General features: G+C 41.0%; 1 long non-coding RNA gene across 1 annotated transcript; it reads right to left on the bottom strand.

Moving 5' to 3' along the window:
• Positions 1 to 1,952: 1,952 nt before the first annotated feature.
• Positions 1,953 to 19,920, bottom strand: LOC115469865. Its single transcript, XR_003942078.1, has 3 exons — positions 19,771 to 19,920; positions 9,397 to 9,398; positions 1,953 to 1,967 (listed from the first exon to the last, which is right to left on the bottom strand). It is a non-coding gene; the product is annotated as an uncharacterized LOC115469865 (long non-coding RNA).
• Between the last annotated feature and the right edge of the window lie 506 nt (positions 19,921 to 20,426).

The raw sequence follows: 20,426 nt of genomic DNA on the forward strand, positions 1-20,426 counted from the left end.
ATATAATTTGTGTGGAGCAGTGGCAGGGTTGCAAGGTACACACAAGCCTGCATGGTGTACATGCAGAAAGTAGAACCTCTCTCGGAGCAGCTGTAATTTTATGCACAACAGAGAATTATTCTAGGCGTCTATTTTATTAAAGCACATATATGCACATGTTGCTTTCATAAAGCAGGCATATAACATACATGTATTTCAAAATGTTTATAAGGGCCATGCTATAGTGCTTTATCATTGTTCCTGAAGTGTCCACTTCATAAAGCATATCTTTAAAAAATACATCTCATCCAACTGGCAGATGGTGCCTCCTTGAATTTGTTTAAAAAAAAAAGAAGAAGACAACGATGAAGAAACAGGCTCCACAGAAGTACAATACAACCAGGAATAATGAAGATGACCAAGTAGTAGAACAATGAAACAAGTTCAGTGCATTAAAGTGAAGCTTTATTGAAAACTATGAAAATATAAATAAATCTCAATACATAGATAAATAAAAACAAAGATGCACACAAAAATTCACATATAAATTTTGAATAATATGATAAAAAATATTTGAAAATATAAACATATATAAATCAATCAATCATATCAATGGCTGAAACACAGATCATATGTAGAAAACAATTGATGATAAAACACATATGTACAAAACTTCAAAGGGCAATGCTTGAAAATCAAAGTTCCTGGCTAAAAGATGACACAAATGATGACCAAACAGTGAGATGAATCTCAAAGGTTATTTAATGGGAGCACCAGAATATGAACTCAACACGGGTGTGTTTCAGCAGACGCAGACACCTGTTTCAGGGGTCACAATCAAAACTACACAAAAAAGATAAAGATTAATAAATATGAACACATTAAAATGACATCAATTAAAAAAAAAAAAACTATACACTTGTCTTAGTCATAAAAATAGATCAACATACAAAACGTACATGGGCTGGTTTGCACCTCCAGAATTTGGTGTCACACAACGGGACTCCAGGGGAACCCTGGAGCCTGAGGAACACCAGAACTGCTATAAGCCCCTTCCATCTCACCGGGGAGGTAGCCTCAGTGGCTACAGACTCTCTGACAAGCTTAACCTCCTGCTCTGGCCAATCTTAGCCCAGAGTCCCCACTGGCCCTGGACCCAACGGTGGGGGGAGGCATGGTTCCCCAACCCTCCCCCTGCCTAGCGGTGACTGATGAGGCTGCAAAGTTAAAGGAACTGGAAAAAAGTCACCATTTCTGTCAAAGCCATTAGGAACATGGGTCATGGCTAAGGCAGAGCTCTTATCAGGGACGGCCCGATCCAGCCTTCCCAACTTCTTTGCAGCCTTTTCTGAAGTCTGAGGTCAGAAATATCCCATTGCAGCTGGGCCAGAAGGAACCAGTGGTTGTACTCAAGACACAGACATTGCAACACCAGCCAGCAGTTATGCCTGCACACATGGCTGGCGTACACAAGCCTGCAACAGCTGTGGTCTGCCTAGGAAACATGGTCATGACTCATTGTACTCCCCACCACCCCTTGTCTACTCCAAATTTTTTAAAACTAGCTTTATTCCCCTGTCAAACAGGGGAATAAAGCTAAACTAGGCAGCCAAACCAGATAAAAAAAAACTGCCTAGGGCTTCAGGGGAACCTCAGGAGTGGGGGGGGGAGGGGGGGGGGAAGGGGATAGGGCCCAAGTCTGGAGCCACCCTCGGATGCTGACTTGGGGCTGCAGAAACTGAAACTACACACTCCAATGGAGAAAGATTCATAGACCAAACCGTAGAAGCAAGACAATTAGGCTCAACCCAAAGTGCGGCCCTAGCCCACGCAATGGGGAGCTAGGTCTGAGACCTGCTGTGCTAGTGTGAACAACTTTACCATCTGCTGAAGGTAGAGAAATATCGCAGAATTCCAGGAGATACCAACCTATACAATGTCACTGGAAAGAAATCTCTCCGTCTGCTGGTAGGAAGGGCCACAACCCACTTGTTTAGACTGGTATGGCATGGAGAATAAAGAAGCTAATATTTAAAAGTAGTTCCTTATCTGAAAAAAGATTCTCCTGCCATCACTTCCAAAGTCCATAGATTTTATAAGTAGCTCTCATTAAGAGGGCATTTTCATGCCTATGTGAAATGTCCCAAAAAAGGTACCTATTTTATGCCTATATGTTTGAACCATGAGCCCCAGTAGCATAAAACGTCACACTTGCTCCAAAGGTGTAAATGTGTACAGAATCTTCACTGGTTCCCAGCAACAGCACAAATTAAATTTATAATTTTACTGCTGATTTTTAGGGGCTAGAGGAGAGGGAATCCAAAGCAAACCCGAAGGAGCAACAAACCAAAAGAAGCACTAGAAGCCTTCAAGAAAGGAGGTGTCAACTCAGAATTTCATTGATCAGACCAGACACGATCCATGTTTCAGCGACACCGACTGCGTCAGGGGTCTTTCAAGGATCTCAAAATCCAAGGATGTCAAACAAAATCAGTGGAAAATGATAAATCTGAATCACATACATGACAATGACAAAGGCACAGGTAGAAAGGTAAAATGCCAAAATGCTCCCACGCAATAAGATACCCTGCTGTGGCCCCTCCAAAGCCAATACGTCATTTCCATTACCAGGGCACTTAAGACTGTTTCAGTGCTGAAATCCTTTCTAAGGAGTGGAATAAGCCAACCACAATGTCCAAGAAGATCAAAGTTTATTCTCCAAAAATGATGTGCTCACCCAATCAACTCGACACAGGCCATGTTTTGACATACAAAACCTTTGTCAGGGGTTCTTATAAGGCAGCAAAACAAATATAAATAATTGTCAAAGTCAAAATGCTGAAGGGAGTAATCGTACTCACAACAAACAGCGGCTAAGAAAGCAAATAGAATGTTAGCTATTACTAGGAAAGGAATGGAAAACAAAAATGAGGACGTTATAATGCCTTTGTATCGCTCCATGGTGTTCCCGCACCTCGAATATTGTGTGCAATTCTGGTCACTGCATCTCAAAAAAGATATAATGGAATTAGAAAAGGTACAGAGAAAGGAAACAAAAATTATAAAGGGGATTGGATGATTTCCCTATGAGGAAAGGCTAAAGTGGCTAGGGCTCTTCAGCTTGGAGAAGAGAAGGCTGAGGGGAGACATAGAGGTCTATAAAATAATGAGTGGATGGAATGGGTAGGCCTGAATTGCTTGTTTACTCTATCCAAAAATACTAGGACTAGGGGAAATGCAATGAAGCCACAAAGTAGTAATTTTAAAACGAATCAGAGAAAATATTTATTCACTCAACAAGTAATTAAACTCTGGAATTTGTTGCTGGGAAATGTAGCAAAAACAGTTAGCTTAGCAGGGTTTTTAAAAAAGTTTGGCTAGCTTCCTAAAAGAAAAGTCCATAAGCCATTATTAAAATGACTTGTGGAAAATCCACTGCTTATTTCTAGGATAAGCAGCATAAAATGTATTGGACTGTTTTGAGATCGTGCCAGATACTTGTGACCTGGATTGGCCACTGTTGAAAACAGGATTCTGGGCTTGATGGACCTTCAGACTGTCCCAGTATGGCAATACTTCTGTACTTATGCAGCGCAGCTTCAATAAACTTTGATCTTCTTGGACATTGTGGATGGCTTATTCCACTCCTTTACAGTCTTGTGTGGTTTTTTGTGGAAGATTTGCGTTCTTCACTTCTGTTTTCGATTGAAATCCTTTCTAAAACAGGACATTGATAAAAAAAAAAAACAACTGTAGACTGAAATAACTGAATCTGAAGAAAATTCTATCTTTTGCCCAAAACCAGCGCTAACTGGACACACATCCACAGAGACCAGCTACGTTCGTTTCAACTTTTAAACATAGTGTCATTTATCATTTTCCACTGCTGATTTTTAAACATCTGTAGTTTGATTATCTTATTTCATATTCCTTCTAGGTCTTTGTGATCCCAAGATCACAGTCATATTTTTTCAGTTCCTTCAGTTCAGCATGCTGAATTACCTTCAATAAGGCATCACATGTGGTCCATAGCAGGCCTTCATCTACTAAAGAATTAAGGTCCTGTACTGACCTAAAATTCAAAGCCTTCCAACTTAAGGAATCATTTCCAGAGTAACGATCTTTTCCAGTTGCAGTGGAGCTATGCTTTAGTGTTAATGCATTCAGATCACATTGATAGGTTTTGCTTTACTCTGCTTACTGACTTTATGCACTGTTTATTTATGTATTATGGGGGCGATTCTATAAGTAAACACCTCCATTTAGGCTCTCCGAGGACAGGTGGTAGGACCCCATTCTATGACGGCACCTGGGTACTCAGGTTCTTCTATAGAATACTAGTGTAATCCAATATCAGTGCGTTAAACTTTGCATGCCTATAATTACACTACCCTAGAGCTGGCCTAACTGAGAGCACTTCTACGGTCTATGCCCCGAAAATGGCAAGGATAAATCAAGGTCAGGTATACATATAAAGTAGCACATATGAGTTTATCTTGTTGGGCAGATTAGATGGACCATACAGGTCTTTATCTGTCATCATCTACTATGTTACTATCCAGCTCATTTTCGAAAGAGAAGGGCGCCCATCTTCCGACACAAATCAGGAGATGGGCGTCCTTCTCTCAGGGCCGGCCAAATTGGCATAATCGAAAGCCGATTTTGGCCACCTTCAACTGCTTTCCGTCGAGTGGATGCCCAAAGTTCAAGGGGGCGTGTCACCAGTGTACCGAAGGCGGGACGGGGGCGTGGTTAAGAGATGTCCGTCCTCGGACGATAATGGAAAAAAGAAGGGTGTCCCTGATGAGCATTTGGCCGACTTTACTTGGTCCCTTTTGTTTCACAACCAAGCCTCGAAAAGGTGCCCGAACTGACCAGATGACCACCAGAGGGAATCAGGGACGACCTCCCCTTACTCCCCCAGTGGTCACCAACCCTCTCCCACCCTAAAACAAACAATTTAAAAAACATTTTTTGCCAGCCTCTATGCCATCCTCAAATGTCATACCGAGCTCCATGACAGCAGTATGTAGGTCCCTGGAGCAGTTTTTAGTGGGTGCAGTGCACTTCAGACAGGCGGACCCAGGCCCATCCCCCCCTATCTGTTACACTTGCGGTGGTAAATGTGAGCCCTCCAAAACCCACTGGAAACCCAGTGTACCCACATGTAGGTGCCCCCCTTCATCCCTAAGGGCTACGGTAGTGGTGTAAAGTTGTGGGTAGTGGGTTTTGGGGGGCTCAGCACACAAGGTAAGGGAGCTATGCAGCTGGGAGCAATTTGTGATGTCCACTGCAGTGCCCCCTAGGGTGCCCGGTTGGTGTCCTGGCATGTGAGGGGGACCAGTGCCCTATGAATGCTAGCTCCTCCCATGACCAAAAGCCTTGAATTTTTGAGATGGGCTTCCTCGGTTTGCATTATAGGCGAAAACCGAGGCAGCCCATCTCTAAGGTCGGCGATCTCAACATTTAGGTCGACCTAAATGTTGAGATTTGGCCAGCCCCGACCGTATTATCGAAACGAAAAATGGACACCCATCTTGTTTCAATAATTCGGGTTGCCCCGCCCCTTCACAGAGTCATCCTTAGAGATGGGCGCCCTTATAGATGGGTGCCCCGTTCGATTATGCCCCTCTAAGTTACTTAAATACAGCAGGGATATGCATAACTGGGAGCCCACCCATGTTTTGCCCATATGCATGCCTGCACGCTGTTACAGAATAGTGCTTAAGTGCCCTGTACATTTACACACATAAGTGCTTGCATTCTGTCCCTATACACACAGAAATGTCACGTAAATGCAGGCACCAAGATTCATGTGTTACCTCTAAATAACATAGAATTTGAGATGTGTGGTACAAAAATGTTTTAAACATTAATAGACCCTTTTACTAAGGCGCGGTAGGCTCTACGCGCATGCAGCGCGTGCCAAAATGAGACTACCGCCAGGTCAGTGCGCCCTCCTTTCAGATTTAGTGTGCGCTCATAATGCCTGAATGAATTGTTTATTTATTTCCTCGTATGCACACCTGTTCCAGTGGTAATTGGCACTTGGCGTGTGCCAACTAGTCACACATGTAGTGCATAAGCCTTTACTGCTAGATCAATGGGTGGCATTAAGGGCTCAGGCCGGTTTTGGGCATGCGCTGGTTTCATTTTTACCACAGGCCCTTTTCCTATCCCATTAAAAAGCCCCATTTTTTGTAGATGCGGTAAAAAAACTGGCCCGGTGCGTGTCCAATATATGTGCCTACACTACCGCATGCCACTTTTTACCGTGGCTTAGTAAAATTACCCCTAAATGTACAATATCTACTGGATTTTATATAGCATGCCTAGCATTCTGTGCTGAAATCTAAGAATATTCCATAAAAACACTCATAACTTAATTGGTTTGACAAGCTAACCAGCGTTGATAACAGCACCTAACAAGCAATAATGAGCACTAATTGGCAATAATTACAATTTACATACACAACTCGCTAAGCATATTCGGTAATGAATTGCACCTAAACTATAATGCGCGTAGTTCAAAAGGGGCATGGTTATGGGCGGAGAAATGGGCATTTCATGGGCATTCCAAAATTTACGCACGTAGTTATAGAATATGGCCCAGTGTGTGTAAATCTATGTGCAGGGATTTACACCACATTTTCATTGATGTAAACGGATGTGCGTAGTTTTAGGTGCAGAGATATCAACTAAACGTATTCTATATGCCGTGCCTAAATCTAGGTGCCACTTATAGAATACACTTAGTCAGAAATGTTTACTGCGTAGATTTTTTAGGTGCCTTATAAACAATCTGGCCCTATGCAAGTACTAGGGGTGGCCTAGTGGTTAGGGTGGTGGACTCTGGTCCCTGGGAACTGCATTCAATTCCCACTTCAGGCACAGGCAGCTCCTTGTGATTATGGGCAAGTCACTTAACCCTCCATTGCCCTAGGTACAAATAAGTACCTGTATATGTAAGCCGCATTGAGCCTGCCATGAGTGGGAAAGCACAGGGTACAAATGTAACAAAAAATAAATAAAAAAATATTTTATAAAAATTGCACATACATTGCAACTCTACCAAAACTACACTCACAGGAATGCCAAAGTACATTGAGTAAAAATGGGCACAATCTTTTGGTGCATCTATTTTTTTTAATACATGTATACCTACATACAATTTTGGTTTATGCATTAAAAACATGCTTTGACATACAGAAAATACATTATATAATTTTCCCAAATGACCATGGATGCTGGATAAAGGAGACTATATAGCAGCTAAGTTTCAGCCAATTCCAGAAGTTGACTAAACAAAGAGCAAGGATGTTCAGATCAATTCATACTGTACTATAATTTTGTCTTTCAAAAGCCAAGAGATTCTACACAGAGTGATATGACAGTGAAGATTGGCTTAATATATCATGGGTAACGTGGCAGTTCTAGCCTCTTTCAAAAAGGTTTTTAAAACCAAAATGTCATCTTCTCTGAACTAGGAAGCTTCAAGAGACCCAGAATTCATAGCAATCTCCATTTCTGAAAAACCTAAGTGCTCAGCTGGCGAGGCTGATGCCAGCATCTGGAGAACGGCTGTGCTCAGACTGCATTGATTTCCCCAGCCTTTGTCTGTGTCTGGTTTCTGTCTTGTTTGGAGGTGGTTACTGTTACTACAAGTAGTATGAATCATGTCTCTGTTAAAAACACAGAGCTTCAATTGTCTTGCATAACCCCTGGTAACTGAACATCTAATAATAGCAAGCCATTTCCAGGTAGGGAATCTATCTAACTCCCAGACAGACACGAGCAGTTGTGCACGCGCAAACACACGCACACGCGCTGATGCATTACACTAGGGTTTTAAGTGCTGGCCAGTCAGACCTGCCAAGACTGATCACCATTATTTCTTAATTAAACAGACTCAATTTAATGACATTTGGAGTAATTAAGACTGAAAGGCATGCTTTGCTGCAACGATGCAGCTAGGAGAATGCAATGAATGATTAAAAACCTAACAGCCTGCAGACAGACTCCGACGCTGTTTACCCAATGTTCCTTAAAATGGCTAAAATGGTGGTATTATTTTATTTAACCTCACTGTAGTACTACCGTATTCCAGAGTTACTATTATTAAAGAATAAAGTCACAATAAAATCTTACATATAAATTCTCTGAATTATTTGAATGACACGCTAAACTGATAATTACACTCCAGTAAGGGGTACCTGCTGATAATTACGAAAAAGGGTACTACGCGTTAACATTGTTGGAGATCCAGGGTTTTTCTATTGCTGCTCCAGAGTTGTGGAACAAGTTTCCTCATGAAATTAGCTGTGAATTAAATATTTTAATCTTTAGGAAAGCCTTTTTCTTTCAAGCTGATATAAAAAATTTGAATGGAATATTCAAGCCTCTTTCCTGATGTAGTCAGCATTCTGCTTTTTTTGTGTATGTTTGTTTGGTCTATTTAATATCCAAGATCACTGCATTTGATTATGGATTTTGGTGTTTATATACGAGTTTTAGACATACATATACCAGATATCAGAATACTTAACATTTGTAAAATTCTTAAATCCCATCTTATCAAGGCTTTTTATTAGATGCAGGATAATTGTTTACTCCCTGCCATACTAAACATACCTGGAATTGTGCATTGTGAACTTTCTAGCTATTTTAATTGAATTAGGTAACTAATGGAATGATTAATTGGAACTGTTTTGCAATTGTACCATAATCCGTTTTTTGTAAACCACATTGAACCGAACACAGTTTGGATAATGTGGAATAGAAGAACCAAATAAAGGGGCCCTTTTATTAAAGGGTTGGCGTGTGGCAACAGGCTTGCCACACACCAAGCAGGAACTACCGCAGGACACGGCAGTAGTTCTCACCACCAGTGTGCACCATTTCTGGCTCTAAAAAATATTTTCTATTTTTGTAGCGACACTGCTTACCTGGAAGTAATCGGACAGTGCCACATGCTGCCCAGTTTCCACTGGGTTAGGACAGAAGCCCTTACCACCACCTCAGTGGGTGGCGGTAAGTGCGCCCTCTGAAATGGCCGTGTGACAAGTGGTTCACTAACCGTATGGCCATTTCTTTTTGAAAAAAAAAAAGACAGTCTTTTACCGCTGCAGTAAAAGGAGGCCTCAGCACACATCAAAATCACAGGCTGATGATGCTAGTGCAGGCCCCCTTTTGCCACAGCTTAGTAAAAAGACCTCAAAGTGAAGTAAAAAAATAAAATAAAGCATTCAGACATGTATATTGCATACACACCTAAATCCTGATTTTACAAAGTTAGGATATACATAACTAAAAATTTTAAAACATGCATATGGCAAGGGGGCATAGTCTAGGCATACATAGGGCAGGCCAAAAAACATATATATATATATATTCCTCATTTCAGAAGGGGGATGCAACGCCTATGCCCAAAAACTTCAATGTTGAGATTTACACCTGCTCCTCAGGATCTTTTATGAAGCAAACCACTGGAAGTATTAGGGGAAGTCACCCCTTTAATCCCCCAATGTCTCTAGTCCCCCCCCCCCCCCAAGTAATACTAGCAAAGGATAATGCACTCTGTAATAGAAGAACATAAGCATAACAAAAGTGTTGCCATATTGGGACAGATCAAAGGTCTATCAAGCCCAGAATCCTGTTTCCAACAATGGCCAATCCAGGTCACAAGTAAAATAGCTAACATATAAACATTTTCCCCTCGAGAGGTCTTTCGCAACCTCATACAATCCGTCGTACTATGCCATCTGGATTACTGTAATGGAGTGTATGCTGGATGTAAACAGCAACTAATTAAGAAACTGCAGATGGCCCAAAATACAGCGGCCAGATTGGTTTGTGGAAAGACCACGTTTGAGACTGCCACGCCCCTCCGAAAGAAACTACACTGGCTTCCTGTCAAAGATCGCATCACCTTTAAACTCTGCTCTCTAGTTCACCAAATCCTATATGGTGAAGTACCTGGCTATATGATAGACCTCATCATCCTACCGCTTCGGAATACGTTCCGACTCTCCCGTTCATATCTTACCCTTCATTATCCAAACTGCAACGGCATCAAGTACAAGTCCACGTATGCTACCTCTTTCTCTTTCATTAGCACTCAGCTTTGGAATTCTTTGCCGAGGACCATCAAAACCATCACATATCATCTAACTTTCAGGAAATCTCTGAAGACCATGTTATTCAGAAGTGCTTATCCCACGGCCTCGTCCAGTGTCTCCACTGCTGGAAGCGCATCGATCTAGAGACATTTGGACACATCCCCCTTCCCTCTTCCTTCAAAGTTTCCCTTTACCTTCCGTCCATTCCTACTCTTCCCCATTATCTCTTGTAGGTTTTCTGCTGTATTAGTTTCATTTTACTGCATTGGCGTCTGCCTCTGAGGTGCATTGTTTGTGCCTGACACTGTTGGGAAACTGTGGGATACAAATGAGATAATAAATAAATAAATAAATAAATAAATGCATGTTCTGAAATACCAGTGCATACATGTTTATGTTGCCATGTTGAATCCATTGACATTTTGGCTTCTGGGGCTGGTGAAATAGATGCTCTGGCTGCATGTAACTGGTGCAGATCTTATTCTAAAATACTAGCGGAACTTGAGACATCCTGACTTGGATGTCTGAATCCCACTTTGTATGTCCTTTCTAAAATGCTGCTCCACAAGTAAATTTCATTGCAAATAGCTCTGGATGGCAGATTGTTCAAAATAGGTGGAATAATTTTATGAAGGCATGCTAATGGATTTAGGAGTCCTCTTATTAAAGCACGTTAACAGATTTAGCACGCTAAATATTAGTACGCGCTAACGTTACAGACCCCCCCCGTAGGCCACGTTTTGCCACGGCTTAGTAAAAGGGCCCCTCTATCCTGTATAAATGCTTATAATATGATGTACGTTATGCAATACAATCTTGTAAAATAATTCATAAACTAATTTTTATAAAGTTTCATATGATCATATATAGAAGATTTACTCAACATATTTCCTTTATCAGAAGATTTATAACTATAAAATATATGTACTAAATTGTCTGGAGTATAAGCCACATTGAACCTGAACTCTGGGATAATAAGGGATACAAATATCATTATAAACATAAATAAATAAATATGCATAGTTTTGATACTGTTTCATAGTAGTCCTATTATTAGGTTTTAATTTGCTGTTCTCCAGTTTACCTCATTTATTGTATTTGTGTTTACATTTACCAATTTTTACTATAGTTATGCTGTTAACAAAATTGTAAGTTTTATGTTAAACTACACCTGCGGTACACCGCCTTGGGTGAATCTCTTCATAGAAGCGGTTAATAAATCCCAATAAATAAATAGATTTCTTCCAGTGACCAAAGAACTACATGTGTCTTTCACTAACAGCTTGCAGATTGTGTTCAGACTCGGTGTGTTACAAAGATGAAGCGTTCCATCTCTCAAGTTCATGATTTTATAGCACTCTAATCTTGGATCTGAATTCTGACAACCTCCACTACAGCAAAAATATCATGGCAGTTGAGCAAAAATGCTTTATCCATCTGAACTGGTTTTAGGTAGCTGCAAAACATCAATACAACTGGAAAACAAAACTTGCAACTGTCTGTTCTTTAGCTTCTGGCTTCAAGAACATGGAGGGACTCTGTAGCATCTGCTACAGAGTCCCTCCATAAACAACAAAAAAAGAATGTACCTGGACCATGTTTCTTCCCCTCCCTCCTCCCCCCACTTATGATGATGCATTGCAAAATACAACAGTTAACTATACATATCTGTGTCTTGGCTCTAGATGTTAGTCAAGTTATATTTTGGGTTTTAGCAAGGCACTTTGATTTGAAAAACATGCTACTGCCAGGAATTAGAATACCAAAATACAACTCTCAAGGGTCAGGGACTTGTTGTTGGGGCTTTCGATAAACTTTCGCTGAAAGTTTGGGACTACATTCTGGTAGCTAGTGATCCTAGAGAAAGTAAGTTGCCATACACTGGTTTCAGTAAAAGATGATAGATAAAAAAGTATATCAACTTTCAAGATTATGCAGGTCCCTTCCTTCTTCGGATATCCATGTGTGACAAAGATATAAATCCAAATCTATTGATGGCTAGCTGTCAAAGCAAAATAAATAAATATCTAAACCATTCTGTAGCAGAATGTACAAATGTTTCATGCTTTAAACCTATTCTTATTCATTTAAAAAATAAAACTACAAAGTTCTTTAAGGCAACTTACTTTTGTACCTTTAAATTCATTCATAATAATACCTAATCCTCAGACAGTTTGAGAGAGGGTCCTGGCAAGATGAACCCAGGTAAACCTTGTGTTAACTGGCTCTCAGCTCTTATGTTTTTCAGATTTGCTTATCCTAGTCATCCGCGTGAAACAATCTGAATCCAAATAAGTTAAACGATTGATTTATTTTTCTCACGTCTCTGTTTTTCCCTTTGCAGTCTGCTTTCATTGATTTGTGTCTTATAAGTGGATGTTTCCTTTGTTGGTTACCAATCAATGTTATAGACTAGTTTGCCTTCTCTTTCCCATTCCTCCCCCTCTTATGCATGCACACTTGTTATTAAAAGTAGTCGTTCAATAATTCTTTCTTTCAATATCTACCTCCGTGGTCAAAGAGCTACAAACTCTAAAACAAAAGTATTTTGCTTAACTATCTGTCAGGTGGAATAGTCTCAGTTTCCAGGTTCCCCAAGTGCCTAAAAAGTGGCATCTGCTGCTGATCCATATAGAAGGTACTATCCTCCTTATGTGCACTCAAAATGGCACCCCCAACTTTGGGATGCTTATTTTAAAGAATCACATGAGCCCATCCACCAATCAGCTACAGCCACCTCATGCAGGCCTGTTATTTTACATTAAAGAATTCCAATCCATTAGGTTGGGGGAAAATAAATCCTGTATTTTGGGGGAAGTATTAACAGCCCTTTTAGTTTCACATTGGAAAGAGAAGGGACACACAGTGGATATAAAATGGCAGGTCATTGATAAGATCGAGATGGGATGGTAGCTTGGTGATAGGGACCGTATATTAAATTACAAAGAACAGAGATGGATTTTTACATTAAATACTATAACACCAGTGGGGCTCAATTTGGAGATAGATTGGAAATCTTTAATGTACAAGAACTGGTCTGCATAAGGTGGCAGTAGCTGATTGGCAGATGGGTTCATGTGATTCTTTAAAATAAGCATCCCGAAGTTAGAGGCACCATTCTGAATGCACATGAGAAGGATAGTAACTGATATGCTGGGAGACATACAGTTGGAAGGTAATTTTGGACAGATTTGAAAATTTTATTTTAGGGATCATATAGTAGATTAATTAATGGTGGGTTTTATTGTTACAAGACCATGCTCTAAAGCAGCACGTAATGTGGTGAATCACGGTTCATGTTGGTCCTTTTAAGCTAAGTATATGTATAACTACATTAGGACAAGTCAAGTCAATCTTAGGTGGTCATGTGGAAGTAAATGTTTATAAAAGCTTAAGAAACCGACGTGTTCCCTCATGTGAAAAGAGTCACCAGCTGAGGTTTCAAGGAAAACTAAGGATTTATGTTGAGTGCAAGCTTCTGACTGTGGAAATGTTGCACACTGAATATTTTGATCGTTTAAGAGTTGGATCCATATAGAGGGAGCTGCCACCACTGTTTCAGTAGACCCAGAAGAAAAAGGCAAGGCCTTCCACTACTTCAATGAGCTGAACAGGGGAAGGAGCCATGAACTTATTTCTGGGATAAGCAGCATAAAACGTACTGTACTGTTTGGGGATCTTGCCAGGTATTTGTGACCTGGATTGGCCACCATTGGAAACAGGATACTGGGCTTGATGGACCTTTGGTCTGTCCCAATATGGCAATACTTATATACTTATGTACTTATATACTAACCTTTAGCAGGTTCAACAGGAGGAGGATGAGCTGCCAGCAGCAATTCTTCAGTGGGCCTGATATTAGGAGGTGTAGTCACTGTGGTCAGTTTGGGCACTTTTTTGGCACTTATTTGTTACTGAAACAGATCTAATCAAAAACATCCTCTTCTTTGCCCTGGATGTTTTTACAATTTTGCATTATTGGAACCCCCCCCCCCCCCCAAAACAACCCATCCAAATCATAAGCCCGCAATAGTCTCACCCAAAGCATGCCTCCAACACCCCCCCCCCCTTAAGATTTAGATGAACTGCATTACAAATGTCTTAATAATGAGTTTCAAAAATAGTGATTTGGATGTTTTTGCAGAAAAAAAGTCCATCTGATGCTTTCTGCCATTTTTTGGACGTTTTTCTGTTTTGAAAGTGAGCCCCATTATGTTTTACAGAACAATAAAAGCAAATAATGATGAGGAAACCACTGGCCCAAATGACACTAAAAGCTGTCATAATACGTAGCAGACACAATGATTAAAAATTAGCTAGAAATAAAGAAAATTATCTGCTTTTAGGGACTAGAGATACTGTATTAAGCAAAATAAATACAAGACAAAACAAGTAGGATATACAGTTCTCATGAAAGGAAAGCCATAACTACAGTTTTCCTACAACAAAAAGTGAGGAAATTCTTTTGTATATGTATATGTGTACATATGTTTGTATATAAAGATTTATTTGTGTGTGTCTTTCTTTTCTCTGTGTCTCTGACCTGAGGATAGAGGTGAAAGGTGGTTGTAATAGTGCAGTTTCTAAACATTTTATTGGATTGGAAAGAATAATAAACAAAACCAAGTATGATAATATATCTAATCACCAAATATCGCTGTCATTAGATTTCAAGGGATAGTTTATACAGTTTAACTACAGGGTGCCACTGGCCCATGGTAACAGGTATTGACATGTTCTCCATCACTAGGAGGCAGTGCACACAGCAACCAGTAGCAAACTACACTATTCAGCCACTAGGTGTCACTATAGCAAGCATAATGGTTTCACAATAACATTTACAATATAGAAAATGAGATGCACACCTAAATCACTAACAGCCAGTCAAATTGTGATGGATGGATTGGGGGGGGGGGGGGGGGTGGATGGACATGTTAGTACAGAAAGCATGTTTAGTATATCCAACCCCTATATGTGTGTCTGCGTGTGTTGTCTGTGTTTAAGGGTATGTATGTGTTAACTCTATGTGTGTCTGTGACAAGGAGAAGAGGAGATAGAGGGATGATATAAAAGAAGCAATTTCCTAAATGCTATGTTTCAGTGTATCAATATTTGTATACTGCTGCTGCTGGTACTGCCTCTCCCATAGAAATGCAATTGTGTCAGTTCAGACTGTTTCTCTGAAACCCCAAATCAAATCCAAATCATTTTTGAACTTGATGTGTCTTTTCTCCAGATTTTCCCCATGCTAAATTTTGGTCCCATTCAATTATTTTTGCAGAATTATTTTGGCCCCAGACAGATGGGCAAAGTCTTGACCATGTTTGCATAACTTGTTTCTCACATTGTTTTGGGTTGGAAAGGAAAAAGATCTGTTAGTGTATCTGGCCCACAGCCATGTAACTATGTAGTTTCGGATTGCTACTTAGTGGCTAGTTGGTACCCATAAATCAAAAAGTCAGCAGTTGCTTGTATGTGTACTATGTTATACATGGTGCCAAAAGAAAATGACATAAAATACTGTACAGATCAACCCTCTCATATGGCAGTAATAAACTATAAGCCCTATTTACTAAATTTCAATAAGACTTTCCGGTACCATGCACTGACTGCCAAAATTAATACATAATTGAGCAATTCAGCAACAGCAGAAGATGTCTAACAGGTGAACTTCATGCCTATAATGTAGGGAGAAGCATTTATGCCAGCCATAGAGCTAGTGTGTCGGAGATACAAGCATAAATTATAGTATTCTATAAGTTGCATGCGTAAGTGTGGGAGTGCTGTCCTTTCTCCACCCATGTATACCCATGCTCAGTCCAGACTCCGCCTCTGTGTACCAGGGGCATAGCCAGACCTAGCGGTGGGAGGGGGACAGAGTGCGAAGTGGGGGAGCACATTTTGGTTTGCTGCCCCACCGCCCTGCCGCTCCCCATCCACTGCCGCAGCAAGTCCAGCCGGTGCTGGACAAGGCTTCAGCTGGTGGGGGTTGGGGACTCCCTCCAGCAAAACCAGAGGCCCAGAGGAAATTTGGGGGGGGGGGGGAGGCCCAGACCCCCGTGGACCGACATATGCTTTGTACACATATTTGTCAAATACATGCTTGCATATTTAGGTGCTTAGGTGGAATTATGACTTTGACATGATTATGTACAGATCTACGTGTCTACATATTCTAATTACTTACATGCATAATGGGCTCCTAAATATTAGCCTACACTTTACAGAAGTACCCCCAAAATGTCATCTCAATAAGACTGCTTGACATCTTATATCAGATTTGTAGAACGCACCTGATGTATTTACAGCAGGAAGTAGAGAAAGGAAAATTAGGGACTTACAAAGCAGTACAGACACCTGATTTTACAGGTGCAGCAAACTAAGGGGCCCTTTTACAAATCTGCAGCAAAAGGCGGCCTTTGCCTGCCCTTACATAAGACTTCCACACATGCTAAGGCCATTTTTACTGCAGGGGTAAAATGGCCGATTTTCAGAATTTTCTATTAATGGCCACGTGCTAATTTTCTCATTAGCACATGGCCATTAGCGAGTGAGCCCCTAACACCACCTATTTTGTAGGTGGTACGGACTCACACGCTAAACCTGCGCTAACTGGTTAACACGCGGCAATGCCGATGCACTAACTTATTTGCAGAGATGCAACCACTCTCTGCCCTCAGATATGCCCACCGCACCAAAAAATAAATGTTACTTTTTAGCGAATGAGTAGCATATGCACATGACACAGTTACTGTGGGATATCTCAGCGTACTACGTGGTATGCCATTTTTTGATGTGCTAACCACATGTTAGTGCTTACCACAGCTTTGTAAACGGGCCCCTAAATAACTGTGCAAAGAAGGAAAAAAGCTCTATAAATCAGAGCCATTGGAGAATTAGCAGGTATAGTAGATTAGGGCCTTCTATAAAGGTTATGCTGCTAAACTTATGAGCATAATTTATGCTCCTAAATTATTAGTCTAATCTATGTTCCAAAATAGACTATGCTCGCAATTTAGGAGCATAAATTTAGGAGCGTAAGGAGCATAAATTTTAGGATAAGAAATCTGCCAAAAGACGGAGAACTCAAGACGCGTACTTCAATAAACTTTTTTACCAACATACATCTTCCAGTCTTTGGTATCCTTGGTCACTCTCCCACTTTTTTTGGTTGTACTGTGGCATAAATGTTAGGAGCATATCCTCAAGGGGCCCTTTTACTAAGGAGCATAGGCGCCTATGCAAGTCCAACACGTGTCTTTTGGAACTACCGCCTGCCTACCATGAGCCCTGGGTGGTAATTCCATTTTGTACATGCATCTGATATGTGTGCGAAAATATTTTTTATTTTCTACCGTGTGGCGCTAACCGGGCAGTAATCGGCAGTGTATGCATGCTGAAGATTACCGCACGGTTAATACATGAGACCTTACTGCTAAGTCAATCGGTGGTGGGAAGGTCTCAGGCCCAAAACGGACACGGGACAATTTTTATTTTGCTGCCCGTTCATTTTCGCCCCCCCCCCCCAAAAAAAGACCTTTTTTGCAAGTGCGCTGAAAAATGGACCTGCGCGCATCCAATACATGCGTCTACAACAGTGCAGGCCATTTTTCAGTGCACGTTAGTAAAAGGACCCCTTTTAGAACAAGGCCCATAATTCCTGGAACAGGCCAGGAATGCCAAGTAACAGTGTTTATTATTATACAAAAATATCTAAACCTTCACTGTCATGCTGCAGTAGTACTACTTAGAAAAAGATTATACATTTCTGGGCAGATTTTCCTTCTTTAATACCTTATAGCAGCCGCCACCATTGTAAATATGAATCTCCTGCAACAAGAACATTTGGATACGAACGTAAATTACATTAACAAGTCTCAAGATGATGAGAAGGAGAAAGGACACGTCTGGAATTGTAGATGCTAAGATGCCATTATGTCTCTCATTGGTAACCACACCACCAGCAAATAGCTACTAGTAAAACCAAAAACTTGTCATATATCCACAAGGTTAAACCAAACCAGACACTGTAGTAATTCAGGCACCATTTTTATCTTTCACAGACTAATTGAACCATAAGAAGCATCTAACAAAAAGAAAGTGCGTTCTATTAAAAGTTTTAAATTACAGGCTCAGATGAAAATGGAATCCTACCACAGCCAAGTTATAAAATGGAAAAATAAAATCATTATTATCTTTGTACAATTTACATTGTTTTTCATCTATTTAATTTACAGGATTCTCCTCTATCTCTTCCTCACCTCACCTTTACTCCCTTTACCCTCCACTTGCTTTCTGGGGAAAGACTATAAAAGGCATGAGAGCTAAAGTCCAGATGTGTACTAGCTCAGACAAACTGCATCGCCAAAAATGTACTTCACATCTAAATACTCTTAACAGACGGAGCAGGTAAATGTTAATGCACACTGGAGTAGGAGACAGAGATAACACTGATTAGAGTCAATCTAAATCTGAGAACATATCACAAAACTATGGACTGTTTTTTAATCCTGGTTTGTAAGTCTGAAATTCAAGAGTGATTTTCCAGAAAATTGAAGATCCTGTAATACCCTTTTACTAAAAGATGGTGATTTGAGGGGGGGGGGGGGGGGGTGGTGGTGCTTCTGACAGCATAAATTAACTTGTGAATGTCATATGTCAATACACATTCCCTAAGGATCCCCAGAACAACCAAATTTGTATTATTCCAGACATCAGTTAAAAATTACAGAAGAAAGAAAGAACAAACTCTCCCCAGGTATGGAAGTCTGGTACAACTGTCTAATTCAGTCTTCAATTTACATGGCTCCTGAACTGGACAAAACAGCATCCAGGACAAAGGTTGCTTTTTGTTCCCCCCCCCCCCCCCCCCCCACCTTCCCTTTTGGTCTCAAAAGGGTGGCTTGGCATCCATGGTAGGTGCTCTGCTGCTTTGCCACCCCTTGCAACAGCCTTGATTCTGAAAGTCTTGCATTCTCCAAACATCCCTGAACATTTTGTTGGAGCCAGTGCTGTAAAAGAATCCCAATTAGGGTTGCCAACTGGCCTCAATTTTTATTTAATTATCTATCAAATTTTATATACCATCTCTTCCCAACAAACAGGCTGACTCCAGTCCTCATTTTAGCCCAGTGTACACATGGTCTAGTAGTCCTAAATTTTCATGTATTTATGTATTTTGAATAACACCATCAGGGGTCCTTTTACCAAGCTGCAGGAAAAAGGGCCCTGCGGTTGCAGCGAGGGCCATTTTTAATGCAGCAGGTAAAAAGCCCCTAAATATGGGCATGCGGTAAGATGACTCTTATCGCGTGGCCATGCGGGGGGCAGCACTTACCACCACCACCCATTGAGGTGGCGGTAAGGGCTCCCTTAGTAACCCAGTGGTAATCGGGCAGAGTGCAGCAATGCCAGATTACCGCCGGGTTAGCGCCATGCTACAAAATAAAAAAATTTCTGGAGCACTGGAAATGGTGCACACTCGAGATAGAACTACTGCTGGTGGCTGCGTTGGGTCAATGGTAGTTCTGAGTTAGCGTGCAGTAAGCCCACTGAGCTTACCAACCGCTTTGTTAAAGGGCCCCCTCAATAATTAGAATTCCAAGTCTGTAGTGGCCTAAAACTAGGACTGGATCAACTGGCCCTAAAACTTAAATAAGAACCTGTTGGCAACCTTAAGGGTCCTTTTACTAAGGTGCGCTGAAAAATGGCCCGCGGTAGTGTAGACATGTGTTTTCGGCATGCACAGAATTACTATTTAGTGCACCTACAAAAAATGCCCTTTTTTTGCCGAAAATGGAGGTGCGGTAAAAAGAAAATTGCCACGCATCCATTTTGGGTCTGAGACCTTACCGCAAGCCACTGACCTAGCGGGAAGGTCTCACACAGTAATCGGACGGTAATGGTCTACGCGCATCAAATCCCACTTGACGTGCATAGCTGCCACGCGTCAGAACATATAAAATATTTTTCAGACGCGCGTAGCGGATGTCCGCCAAAACTGAAATTACTGCAAGGGGCACGTGGTAACCGAGTGGCAACTCCAATTTTGCGTGCGTTGGGCGCACGTAGGCATAGGCTTAGTAAAAGGGCCCCTCAGCTCTAATAGGTGAATTTGGGACCTTCATTTAGTTTAGAAAGCTTCAACATTCAAACATTTAAAATATGACACAGTTGAGCACTTCTGAAATCCTTCTATCCTTCTAACATACTGTAAGCATAACTCTTCAACCCAACTACTACTTAAAGGAACCACTTGCTATGGACTACAATCTAACATCAAGTACCCTATATCAAATAGATCTAAACTCGCTAAACCTTTCTTATTCT

Source organism: Microcaecilia unicolor, chromosome 5 (genome assembly GCF_901765095.1).
Source record: "Microcaecilia unicolor chromosome 5, aMicUni1.1, whole genome shotgun sequence".
Lineage (NCBI taxonomy): Eukaryota > Metazoa > Chordata > Amphibia > Gymnophiona > Siphonopidae > Microcaecilia > Microcaecilia unicolor.